The sequence below is a fragment of the Pipistrellus hanaki genome (genome assembly GCF_964339955.1).
Source record: "Pipistrellus hanaki genome assembly, chromosome: 4".
In the NCBI taxonomy this organism is placed as follows: domain Eukaryota; kingdom Metazoa; phylum Chordata; class Mammalia; order Chiroptera; family Vespertilionidae; genus Pipistrellus; species Pipistrellus hanaki.
The window spans coordinates 19,032,715-19,046,018 of record NC_140506.1 but is presented as its reverse complement, the minus strand read 5'-3'; positions in this window follow the sequence as shown (position 1 = coordinate 19,046,018).

The following is a 13,304-nucleotide window of genomic DNA, read 5'->3' as shown; positions in this document are numbered from 1 at the left end:
TAGAAGTCAGAGGGTATTCGACAGGATTCTGTAAAGAGATAATTAAATAAGAGATAGCAATCTTTCCAAAGGGGTTGTCTTAACTAAAAAAGACTTCTTGAATAATAATAATCAAGTCAAAGATTGCTTGCTTGTCTTTTGTCAGTGAGATAATTAGCAGAAAGACAGTGAGTGTAAAAGATTCTGTAAAGACCTTTCTCAGAAATGGTGCTTATAGGATTAGTAACCAAAGTCTGAAAGAAGTATTTCTATTCTGGGGCATGATGGCAAACAATAATTCATTTCAATGCAGAAGGTTTTTGGAGGAGACCATGTCTAAGAGGTTTCTGAGTGGCAGCCCTGTTAAGTCTCTCTTAAGGAAGAAAAACGTGAGTAATCGATCACAAAGAAAATGGCTTACTTGATTTTATATCTAAAGAAAACTATTTCTTAAATCACTAGGATGAATCACCAGTTGGCATTCATTGCAGTTATATACTAGTGAGAGCAGATGGAATATAAAGTGATATAAAACATGACTGAGAAAACAAGCATTTTAAAAGTTAATGAAAAAAAAACACACAAGTATAAAGTATTCCTAGTGAATGTTAATGCAATTATAGCACAAAGAGAACCCCTATACTTTCCTTGATTATCCGAATGGTAAGTAATAATAGTAATAATAATAATAGTAGTAAATATTTGCCATTTTCCTAAGCAGTATCTTAAGCATGTTAAGCATATCGTATTACCTGATCCTAAAATAACATTTGAGAGGTGTGCTTTTATTAATACTTTTTTATTGGTAAGATAAATAAGTCCCAGGGGTTAAATAAACCATAGGGAGTGGAAGATCCAGCATTCAAATTAAGCAGATTCATCCCAATCTGTTAGTTCACAGAGTCCATGCTGTATCAATTACATTAAACCATACTTGGAGTACTAAGTTGTTGCGTTTACAAATTAGTAAATGATGTAAGAATATTTTGGTGGAATGCCTTAAGTTTTATTAACTCATAAAATAATGCAGTGCTTACTTTGGAGCCCTAGAGAAACAACAGACAACAGTAAACAAAAAAAGACAACAAAACCTTCCTTTTTATTCACTCTACCTCAAAGTAAGTATTGTTTTAGTGTACAGTATTAAGTATTAGTTACTGAGCATTTACTCTAGCTTTGCTACTATTCTAAGTTCTTTAAAGCTATTAATTGATTTAATCTAATATTGAGGTAGATCTATTATTACATGCATTTAAAGTTCTCACAGTTAATAAATAATAAAGCTGAGAATATTCCCCAGGCAATTAGCCTCTAAATTCTATCCATATAACCACTATATAATAAGCCAGGAATATTTTATCCAATAGCTTTCATTATGAACTTCAAAACTGCTTATTTTAGTCAACCCCAAAATCTGCTTCATTAAAGATGAATTAAATAATAGACTCTAAAGATGGAAAAATTTTTTGAGTAAGTGAAATACCATTGTTTATAATACGGAGATAAACCAGCTTTAAATATCAGCCAGAATTTGTAAAGATGGAGATCAGAAAGAAAGAGCCATACTTCTGGAGCAGAGCTGTCAGCTGACTGTAATACTGACCCAGATTTAGTACCAAAAGAGAAACAAGTCTCTTTTTTTTAGTAACCAGATTATTGTTGTCTCTCTCTGATACAGACTAACTTTACCATGACAAAAAAGACAATTATTAAAATAACTTAATTCAAATACACTCTTAGAAAAGAGCATAGTTAACAGTACCAAAGAAATCGTGTATTTAGAGGGAAAAACTGAATTTAACTTATGTATTAGATGTCTTCCAAATACAGAAGAATAGCAATTTTAGATTTGAGAACATTTCCCAACTGTTACCTTTAGGATAACTGGAATCCTCTTGCCATTTAGATAAAATATCCCATACTTAGCAAGTTTTATCTGGACATTCAGCCAAGGCTATTTCTCATCCTGCATCATTTATATGAAGATCAGAATAAGGACTAGTGTTTTTACTGAAGTCTTCTTAGAACACTTTTTCATTTATAAATATTAAATGTCATTTATATCATTCTGATTTTGATCCACACTGAGGGCACTCACTAAATTTGCCAAGCTGAGAAAAGAATGGAGATCAATTATTGTAGATACTTCCAATGGTCTGTTCTGGATGTAAATGAGCTCACTACCAAAGGTATTTTTAAGCATAAGTATTTCATGAACAATTTGTAAGTTTTCAGCATTACATAAAATGAGATTTAAGGATATGAAAGGTGAGCATTATTAGTATCGACTTATATCTGCTTATGAATGTTACATACCCAGGAGATAGTGCATACTTACTCCATGCCTTCCAGTAAGATGTAGTCTAGAGCTGCATTATGGCTTTGGTGAGCATAAGAATGTTTGCCTTCGTGGATCCCATACTCTATAAAAAATAAAACAAAACCCTATTTTACTTCTGTATAAAGATATTCCATTTGTTCTCTTTCTAGGCATACAAAGATCAAATGCAACAATTATCTCAAGCCTTGAAAGGATCAAGGCTAAATGGATATGTGGATAACTGTTAATAGACTCACTTTCAATTCTGCTGAGAGACTATACTGGCAGAAAGGGAAAGCACAGAGAGGTTATAGTAAGGGCAAACTTATTTCCAAATACCTGGGAGATATATGCTTACTTCTGAACACTAAAAGCCATAGTCATATTTTCCCTCCATTTGATTGGAATAAATTCATTCTTTTCCCATGTGGTGCATTTATCAGATGCCATGGTGAAATGATTGGCCCATTACATTTCAGAGTGAAAGAGCTGGAACCAAAGGTAGAGCCCCTTGAGGTTCATAGGAGTTTATGGCTATTTGTTGAAGTAAAAGTTCCTGATGTATTCACTTAAGAAGATAAAGCTATATTTCAAGTCCAGCTGAAAGAAAATCTTTCTCCAAAGCATAAAGAAGTTAGTGCATAAATCAGCCCAAAAGGATCATTTTTAATATCATGTAAATTCAGCCTGTATGCCTAGATTAAGGAACATTTTGAACAATATAATTTAAGACAATCCCTCCCCCCCCAAAAAAAAAATGGAGTTGTGGGGGAATCTGTAATATTTCTTTTGATATCATCATCTGAAATTCTTATTTTATCCTTTTGAATTTTTAAATCTAGATGATAGATCAACTAAAACTGTATAATTTATTGGGTACACTTGAATCAAGGTTACCATAAAAAACAAAATGTTCAATGAAATTCTACATTTCCCTTACCAGATAGCACATCTGGATAATTTGTACGCATAAGGTAATTATTTAAAAAGAATAACTTACATATTCCAGAAAAAAAAGAAACAACAAATATCAATATAACTAAACAACAATTACAGGACTAAATATGCTACTAAATCAAAATTAAGTTGTTATTCACCATAAAGGGTTTATTTCATGGCAACTATGGACAATAGGAAAGTAATAACACAAAATTATTTGCTTAGCTTACTTCAATTCCATTTGACATATGTCTCCAATTTAAGCCAACTAAACATATTGTATGATTTAATCAGTATACAGTATAGTACAAGCATGTCAAACTCATGGCCCATAGGCCACAAGCAGACCACAGACAATATAACGGTATGTAAGAAACATTTTAATCAAATTTTGTAACTTAATTTTTACAATATCCTGTTATACATTATCTTTAATAATAAAAGCATGATATGCTAATTAGACCAGACAGATGAAAGACCTTCTGTACTTCATTCTGGACATCCTCCCTGACAAAGCCGTGGCAGCAAGGGCCAAGGCAGAGGCAGTTAAGGACGACCAGACAGGCAGGCAAGTGGTTAGGGGCAATTAGGCTGACAGGCAGAGGGGTTAGGGGCAATCAGGCAGGCAGGCAGGCAGGCAAGCAGTTAGGAGCCAGTAGTCCCAGATTGTGAGAGGGATGTCTGACTCTTGGTTTAGGCCCGATCCCACCACTCACCTGCCTGCCTGATTGCCCCTAATCATTCTGCCTGCCTGCCTGCCCGAGGGTTCCCAGATTGTGAGATGGTGCAGGCCAGGCTAAGGGAAACCCCTCTCCATGCACAAATGTTGTGCACCAGGCCTCTAGCTATTAATAACAAACTACAATGTTCACTAAAAGCATATTGCATTAATTTCCCTTACATACCTTATGCACAGGTGCGACATTTCTCTCCACTAATACTAACAGTGAATATTTTAGCAGCCAATTGCCATGTCATTAGTCTTGGACTTACTTGTTTGGTGTGCACAACAGGAAATATTTTGCTTTCAGGGAACAAGAAATATAGGTTTATTTGTGTTATGCTTATTAATTTGTGCAGTTATTCAGTGTCTGGTAAGTTAATGTTCAAGAAAAATATTAACTTTTATTAAAATGTTCTATTATTTTATGTTAATGATTACTCATTTATTTCAGCCCTTTGTATTCAGCATATCTCTATAGAAATAAACCTACATTTCTATTAAAATTGAAGTTTTTTTGCAGCCCACATAAACTTAAGCCTTGTTTATTTGGCCTGTGATAGCCTTAGAGTTTGACATGCTTGGTGTATTACAAACAATTTAATTTAGGAATACTTGTGTATTTAGACTTATTAAGTCATTACATTAAATATTATACATTTTGCATAAATAAAATACTTATAATAATGTACTAAATGTGTAATCACTTAATTTTGAGTCACAATGAGTAGTTTGTAAGACTATGTGTAGGGAAGGATTTTTAGAAACTTCTTTCTTTTTGTGATCCATCTTCAAAATCCTCTTCATTTAAATTATCTTCTGTTCCTCCATTGACTTTTGCCTGTTTCTAGTAAATGCTTTATAAGCAGTACCTTTTTCTGAAATAAACCAATATGTTCTAGTAAAAAAAGTATTAATTCTACCAACCCTTCATTATGCTGAGTGAGAAAATTTATAAACTATATCCTTTTGCTCTTTAAAACAACAACACATATTTTATTGATTTCAGAGAGAAAAGGAGAGGGAGGGAGAGAGATAAGCATCAACGATGAGAGAGAATCATTGATCAGTTGTCTCCTACATGCCCCATACTAAGGATGAAGACCACAACCTGGACATTTTCCCTGACCAGGAATTGAACAGTGACTTCCTGGTTCATAAATTGATACTCAACCACTGAGGCATGCCAACTGGGCCTTTCGCACTTTCTTTTCCATGCTTTTATTTTGCTCTTTGGAGATTCTGTTTCTACCACTTAATATGTTTCTATTTTCTTTCTGAACCTCCATTTCACTTATGATACTAATATCAATGCAAAATAGATAATCCACTGGGTAGTGTGATCTCTTTATAACCTTAGGAGGACAGTTATTTTACTCCTTTGTGCACAGTAGGACTATTATATATTTTTCTTGGGAATCCACAAATCATATTTGAATTAGAAAATTATCCTTAGCAAATTAACAAAATGATAATCATACCCTCAGGAAACAAAATTACCCCGTCAATGAAACTCTTGGTTCTCTCAATGGACAGTGTCTCAATTATAGCTGCTGAGCAAGATCAAAGAAACTGTTAGACTTTTTATGGCCAAACACATGTAGATTTAAATAGTATACCATTATCTTTGATCTGCATTGGCAGATGTCTCTACCCATCAGTATTTAACAAATCTTTTCCCAGTTTTTAGATAGATTTAGTCATAAGCATTAAATAAAAGGCTTTCCTATAGAATATCTAATGATAAAATTAAAGATATAGAGTTATCACTTAAAAAATGTGGTCGAAGACTTTATGATCTGTGCCACTTGATGAAAAAAAGATAATAGAGACCATTTTAAAGCTTATTGGAGTCCTTTTTACCACCAACATTTTTTATAAATTAATTTTAACTGATGTCCTTATTCTGCTGGTTCTTTAAGCAACTGGTTATCTTATGGTTAAAACTAAAAGCCTGGAATAAAGACCTTCTGAAATTCCTCTGCTACATGTATCTTAAAACTATGCTCTCCAGGCCTCCTGGCATGGCTCAGTGGTTGAGCATCAACCTATGAACCAGGCAGTCATGGCTTGATTCCTGATCAAAGCACATTCCCAGATTGCTGGTCCAATCCCCAGTGTGGGGCATGCAGGAGGCAGATAATCAGTGATTCTCTCTCATCATTGATGTTTCTATCTCACTCTCCCTCCCCCTTACTCTCAGATATATATATATATATATATATATATTCAATATAATAAAAGACTAGGTGGTGTTGTGTGACATCGTCACAAGATGGCCACTACAAGATGACCAGCAGGGAAGGGCAGTTGGGGGTGAACAGGTCAGCAGGGGAGGGCAGCTGGGGGTGACCAGGCTGGTAGGGAAGGGCAGTTGGGGGCAATCAGACTGGCAGGCAGAAGTGGTTAGGAACAATCAGGCAGGCAGGCAGGCGAGAGGCTAGGAGCCAGTAGTCCTGGATTGGGAGAGGTATGTTCCAGATTAGAGAGGGTAAAGGCTGGGTTGAGGGACACCCCCCATGCATGAATTTTATGCACCTGGCCTCTAATATATATATAAACAAAAAACTATTCTCTTTAATCATAGCACCTACTTTTCTATATAGAAATTGCATAATGATTGTTTTCCCTGACCAATGATGTATAGTCTTCTTTCATTGTGTGTGTATGTGTGTGTGTGTGTGTGTGTGCGTGTGTGTGTTTATATAAGGTTTTTTCAATTGCTGCTGATTCTTGAGAAAGATGAAATTTTCAAACCACCCATTAAATTTGGCAGCTAGGATCTATTATTGATAATGAGAAGAGCCATGTCAATGAAGTCATTGGAAGAGAATCTTGACTAAGGTGCTTTCAAAGGAGAAAATGAGAAGTAAACCAGAAAATTGAACAATTCAAATTCAAATAATATTCTTTAATTGAATAGCCAATAAAGTTTATGTCAGTTGGAAGGAGTTCAGAGTCAAAGCACAGTTTTTAAAGTTTGGATATATTAAGTCAGGATACATGCTGATGAAAATGACTCAGTAGAAAGAAAAGATGGTATAAAAGCAAGTGGAAAGAAGGGAAAGCTTTGAAGTGAAGCAAAGAAGGAAAGAGAGATAAAAATCACAAGTGGGTCTTTTGCCTTAGAAAGGAATCCAATGTGTACCTTGTGACAGGAAGAAAGATAAAAACATAGATTGAGATGGTTTTGATCTATTTGATGATAGATGAGGTAGACATTCTCTTCTCCTTGCTTCCATTTTCTCAGTGCAAAAGAGCTAAGGTTGTCTTGGAAAAAGGCAGGAAAAATAAGTCTTAAATGATGTAGGAGAAAGAAGAAGATGTGGTATGAGCAAAGTGCCTCTGTGTCATCAAATACACTTCAACATAATTCCATCTGAAGTAAGATCATTTGCTCCTTTCCACCCTGATAAGTCTCTAGCCCCCACCTCCAAGTACAATTGACCACTTTCCTTTGTGTTACTACTTGACCCTGAATTTTGTTCTCCTGTAATACTGTCTGGCACTTTAGTTTTGTAGTGATCTTACTCTGATGGACTGTGAGTGCCTGTAAAAGGTAAGAACTCTTGTCTTATAGTTTAGGGTATGCTTAGTGATTTTCAAATAATCTCTTCCTATGTTTTATTTTATGGAACAAATGATACATTATGCAATGATGAAATTTTAGATAAAAGATATAACTTAAAATTCTCATCGTAAGTTTTACATGTAAGACAGTTCCCACAACCTGGTAACTAAGGAATATTCCAAATTAACTATTTATAGTTCCTTAAATTTATGGTATAGGCACCAATGTTTTCAACAATATTTTGAGTAATGAAAATGTCTTAATGCTTCTGAAGACTAAATCTTCACTAACAAAACAAACTGATCAAATGTCATTGTCCTTATTGACTTGCCATATATTTGAATCTATAAGTATATGGCAGTATTTCATTCAAATACCACTATTTGGTTATTGTTGTTTTTTTAATTAGGTTGTAATTTTTTACTTCAAATTTCAATATGTTCCTAAATAGTAATTTAAATATTAGCAGTAAATTTCAGAATAAAGGAATTGCTAATTTTCACAACAGTTATATTTGAGAGTGGAATTTACAATATGATTACATTTGTCTGGCTGGTGTTGCTCAGTGGTTGAGAATCAGCCCATGACCAAGAGGTCAAGGTTCCATTAGAAGTCAGGGCATATGACTGGGTTGCAGGCTTGATCCCCAAGAGGGGGTATGCAAAGGCAGCCAATCAATATTTCTCTATCATCAAGGTTTCTATCTCTCTATCTCTCTTCCTTCCTCTCTCTCTAGAAATAAATAAAAAAACATATATTTAAAAATATATAATTTCATTAATTTGCTTAGTATGAACACAATTTTAATAATAGTTCTATATTGTCAGCCAAAATCAGTAATTTTTTAAACTTTAGTGATGACTGTTTCCACATATGAAATCCTTTACCATTAAATACTTTTTGCTCTAGATGTACAACCTCCATGCCTAATTATATCACCCCTGGTTGACTCAAAGGCAATTTAAACTCAACAGGATTAAACTGAACTCATGATCTTTCTACCCCTCCCCCCAAAAACAAAGAATCAAAAAAATTATCTTCCAGCATTCTCTATCTTAGTAAATGAACTGAGTCAATTATTGGGTTAGAAACCACAATCATATTTTCTTGCAGTCTTGATTACCAAACCCACCATCATATTCCTGTCAATTTTTTTTTCTACAACACCATTGAAAGGAAACGTGTCTACTTATTTCCACATGCAAAACTACTTCCATATTATTTATGGAGTTCAGCAATAGCCTTTTAATTTGTATCCAAATACCTCAGCCCTTTTCAAACCAGTTTGTTTACCCTACAATAAGGATTACTTTTACAAAGTTAAAATATTTTACTGCATATCGTAAAAGCCAAAATTAAAAGCAAAAGTCAATGTGTTTCTATTACTAATAAACTTTAACAGGACATAGAATCCTCTGCAGCTTTGCCTCAACCATTCTCTTTGGTTACCAGCCAATCTGTCCTTTTCACATTTTCACAAATGTGACATGCTGCTTTTAAAGACACTTTCAGTTGTTGTCTCCACTACCTGGGGCACTTTTTATTCTGCATCCCACATCCTTCCACTTGTAAAAGTATACCTTTCCTTACAATTTTAATTTAAAGTCACGTCTTCAATGATCTACTGTCTCGTAAACCATTCCAAGGTTGTGACACATACTGTTTTCAACAGACCTTATTTTACATGTGTTTGTTTATGTCTCTGATTATTTGCTAGCTTACTATCTACACCATTAGATTAAGACTCCACAAGCTGTGTTAAGAAATGTGCATGCTTTATTCACAATCATTCCACTCGTGTCAACTTTAAACTGAGCACATGGGGTGTCGCCATTAAATACTTGAGAGAATAAATGAATGAAAATATACAGAAACAATGATGTAGAACAATAGCCCTCCATAGAATACTTTTTCCAAAGACAGAGCCAGTATAGACTTACTAGAGGCATTCTGGCTTAAAACCAATTAAATCATGTTTGTCTGCTATTCATTCATTTATTAATTCAGAAGCAAAGGTCCAGAGGCAATTCTGGAACCAATTGTTCAAAATTGTACAAGCTAAAAGAGGATTCTGGAAACTTTTTGTTTGTTTTGGTTAAACAGATGGCAGCTGCTCATATAGAAAATATTATATACTACATAAAAAAAAATGAATCAACATCAAATAACAAAATATTTTTTGGTAGACGATATATCTACCTATGGAGGATTTATTTGTTTTCTCGTTGATTGTTCATAAATAATTACTCAATTTTTATTTTTGAAAGGTCTAATTTAAAACAACTTCCTCTCACAGTTGGCAAGGCGAGGGGTTTCTTTTCATTTCTCTTCTTTTCTCTTCTTTTCTTTTCTTTTCTTTTCTTTTCTTTTCTTATCTTTTCTTTTTTTTCTTTCTTTTATTGTTGTTAATCCTCACCTGAGGATATTTTTCCATTGATGTTTAGAGAGAGTGGAAAGAACGGGTAAGAAAGGGAAACATCCATGTGTGAGAGACACATGGATTGGTTGTCTCCCACATGTATCCCAATCAAGGAACATACCCTTGACCTTACCAGAATCAAACTGGGAGCCTTCAGTCTGCACTCCGACACTCTATCTACTGAGCCACAATGACTAAGGCTGATGGATTTCTTATACACACCATTCTCTATTTTGTTTTACAAACAATGAAAGACATGATGTAATATTTAATAAACCCAATTTCATAGATACTAAAGGATATTCACTAGAGTTTTTAAATTAAGTATCACTTCTAATCAATATATTTTAAACATCAAATTAATGAAAAAAAAATTTCCTAAGGGAAATATTTTCTACAAGTCTTTAAAAAAAATAAATGCATACTGTTTAAAGGAATGTTTTATTCCTAATTATATGGGTAAGTCCATAATAAGTACATCTGTATTTGCTACAGCCTACGGAAAACAGTCCCTGAAAAGAAATAAGGAAAACTCTATTTCCCTGGAGGCTGTGCCAGTCACTAGCTACTTGGCCTTGGGCAACTGGCATTGGCATTCTGAATCTTCTTCCTTTCTGTTTCCAATGAATGTGCTACCCCTGATTATTTCTAAGGGAACATTCAAAGCTGCAGTCTGAGGTTTGATTTTCTAATTCAAACGAAATACAGTATTAATGTAGTCATAGATTTTTTTTTAATCCCTGAAGAAGTTTCTTTAATGGGGAAATCAAAATAGCTTAAAGAAAAATCACAAAAAGTATACATGAAAAGGAGAAATAGACCTGGGGATTCTATCCCAATTTGGACAATTTTGTTGCTGAGAGATTGTTTCCATGGTACACATTCTGTCAAAATCTTTCAGAAAAGGTGTCTATATCACCATTATTTGCTCTGACAGCATCAGCTGTTAACAGTATACACTTGCTTTTCAAAACGAAGATTGAAGCGAGGACAAACAATGAAATGTTGCAAACTCATTACTGTGCCAAAATTTAATTCAAACTCATTATCATTTAAAAGCTATAATCTTGTGCTCCCTCAAGATGATATACTCAGGGATACAGCATCATTATTTTTCCTTAGAAACCATTAAAAAAATTCTCTGCAAGGAAGTGAAGGCCAACCAAATCACCATTCCATCTATTTAAAACTAGAACATGTTTCATCTTCTACATATTAGATTTCTTTAGAAATTAATTTCCACATTGCGAGTCAGAAATAATTATATTACATGTTTACATGTCTCTATAATATATATGTATAAATCTATATGGATACATACTTACAAACACTATGTTAAAAAGTCAGAGTATGTATCATTTAATAATATTATTCTCCCACATGCTTTTTCTAGTTAATAATTAATCATGGATATCCATTCAAGTAAATTTACTAAGATTAAACTTATTCTTTTAGGTAGCTAATTATTATTTATCTAAAAATGTTTTAAATCACACTCTCAAAGCAGTTGTAATTAGGTAATATAATATTCAACATATTTTATATTATCTGTAATCAGACTGTTGAGTTTTCCTGGAAAAACTCATTAACCATTGCAATGATACTTGTGCCTTATTGACCGCTTATTGCATTTTTTCTGAATTTGTGTTTTCTCCTATGTTGTGCTATTTTATATCTCTGATATATATTAGAATATAGAATCTGAAAAAAAGAAAATCATTTGCTATAGTATATTTATATTTTATGCAATAACATAATCAAATTATATATTGTAAGATGTTAATATTGTTAATGATGTTCTTTATGTGAGCTGAGATCTCATAGTTTAGATTCAAAAGTATTTTTCAATTATAAAATTAGTAATCATTTTAATGTATTTTATTTAATCTAAAATAAAATATTGTATTTTAATGTTCTACTCCAGATTTTTTTTAACTTAGTCATCCACCCATATACATACAACATAGTAGCTGGCAAGTATTAGTACATTTTTTACATTACATTAATACATTCCTCAAGCATATACATCTCTTTCCATTTGAACTTCGATAGAAATGATGTCTTTTAGAAATTATTGTGATTGTTTTATAGTTTGCTCTCTATTTGCTAATTTCTGCTCTTATTTCCTATTTATATATCACAATACTTGAAGATAGTGTTTGGACATGCTCTGTTTCATACCTTATCTATTTATGACTTTATTTTTCCTACTCTAGTTCACTTTGACTTAGAACTGTATTCATAGTTTAACTGATCCCTGATTTTGACATTCCCTTAAGTTCATGCCACTCAAGGTTTTGAACTAAAGACAATGGCTAGCCGAATCCCCAGGTTTCATAAGAGGGGGTTAATGTGACAATTCATCATGGTTCTTGCTGAGACTATCTCCCAGTCAGAAATAAGCAATGGACAATGAGCTCCATTCTCACTCCTGGTATCTTGGTCAAAAATATCTCAGACTCAAGTTATCTGAATGGTGGCTTAGCCTAGAATTTAGTTGATATAACTGTTCTTCCAGTAAGTTTAAAATATTCCATTCTGGTACTTTTAACCATCAGAGACTGAGATTGCATAGCAATTTTCTCTACTGTATATCTGTACAAACAACCAGGACTCTTATAGATATTCTTTTCTTATTTTTGCATGAGGTTTAATTATTTATATTCTTTACTAAACATTTTTAATGTTGGCATTATTACAGGCTTCCCAATTTCACCTTTGCTCACCTCTACCAACCCCAGCCTCACCTCACCTTTATCACACACCACACATACACACACACATATTTCACATATTTTTCACTGAAAATATTTTTGTCAGTTTATGACCAGTTTATGACCAGTTTATGACAAGTTTTTAAGAACTTGGGAGCCATTGGTATGAAATCTGATCATCAAAATAAAATGCACCCCGCCGAAACTGATTTGGCTCAGTGGACAGAGCGTCAGTCTGCGGACTGAAAGGTCCAAGGTTCGACTCCAGTCAAAGACATGTACCTTGGTTGCGGGCACATCCCTGGTAGGGGGTGTGCAGGAGGCAGCTGGTCAATGTTTCTCTCTCATCGATGTTTCTAGCTCTCTATCCCTCTTCCTTCCTCTCTGTAATATATATATATATATATATATATATATATATATATATATATATATATATGTATGTATATATATGTATATTTTTTTTAAAGAAAAAAGAAATTGCATCCCAATCTTTCAGTTTCTGTGGAAGGGTAGGAGCCAAATTTCTATAGGCACCTTGCTCCACTTTGCAACACTGCCTCTGTCATAAATATATAAGTATTTTGTTTTTCCTTTTAATAAAGCCAATCAGCTAACAGAGATGGTCACCTCTATTATCT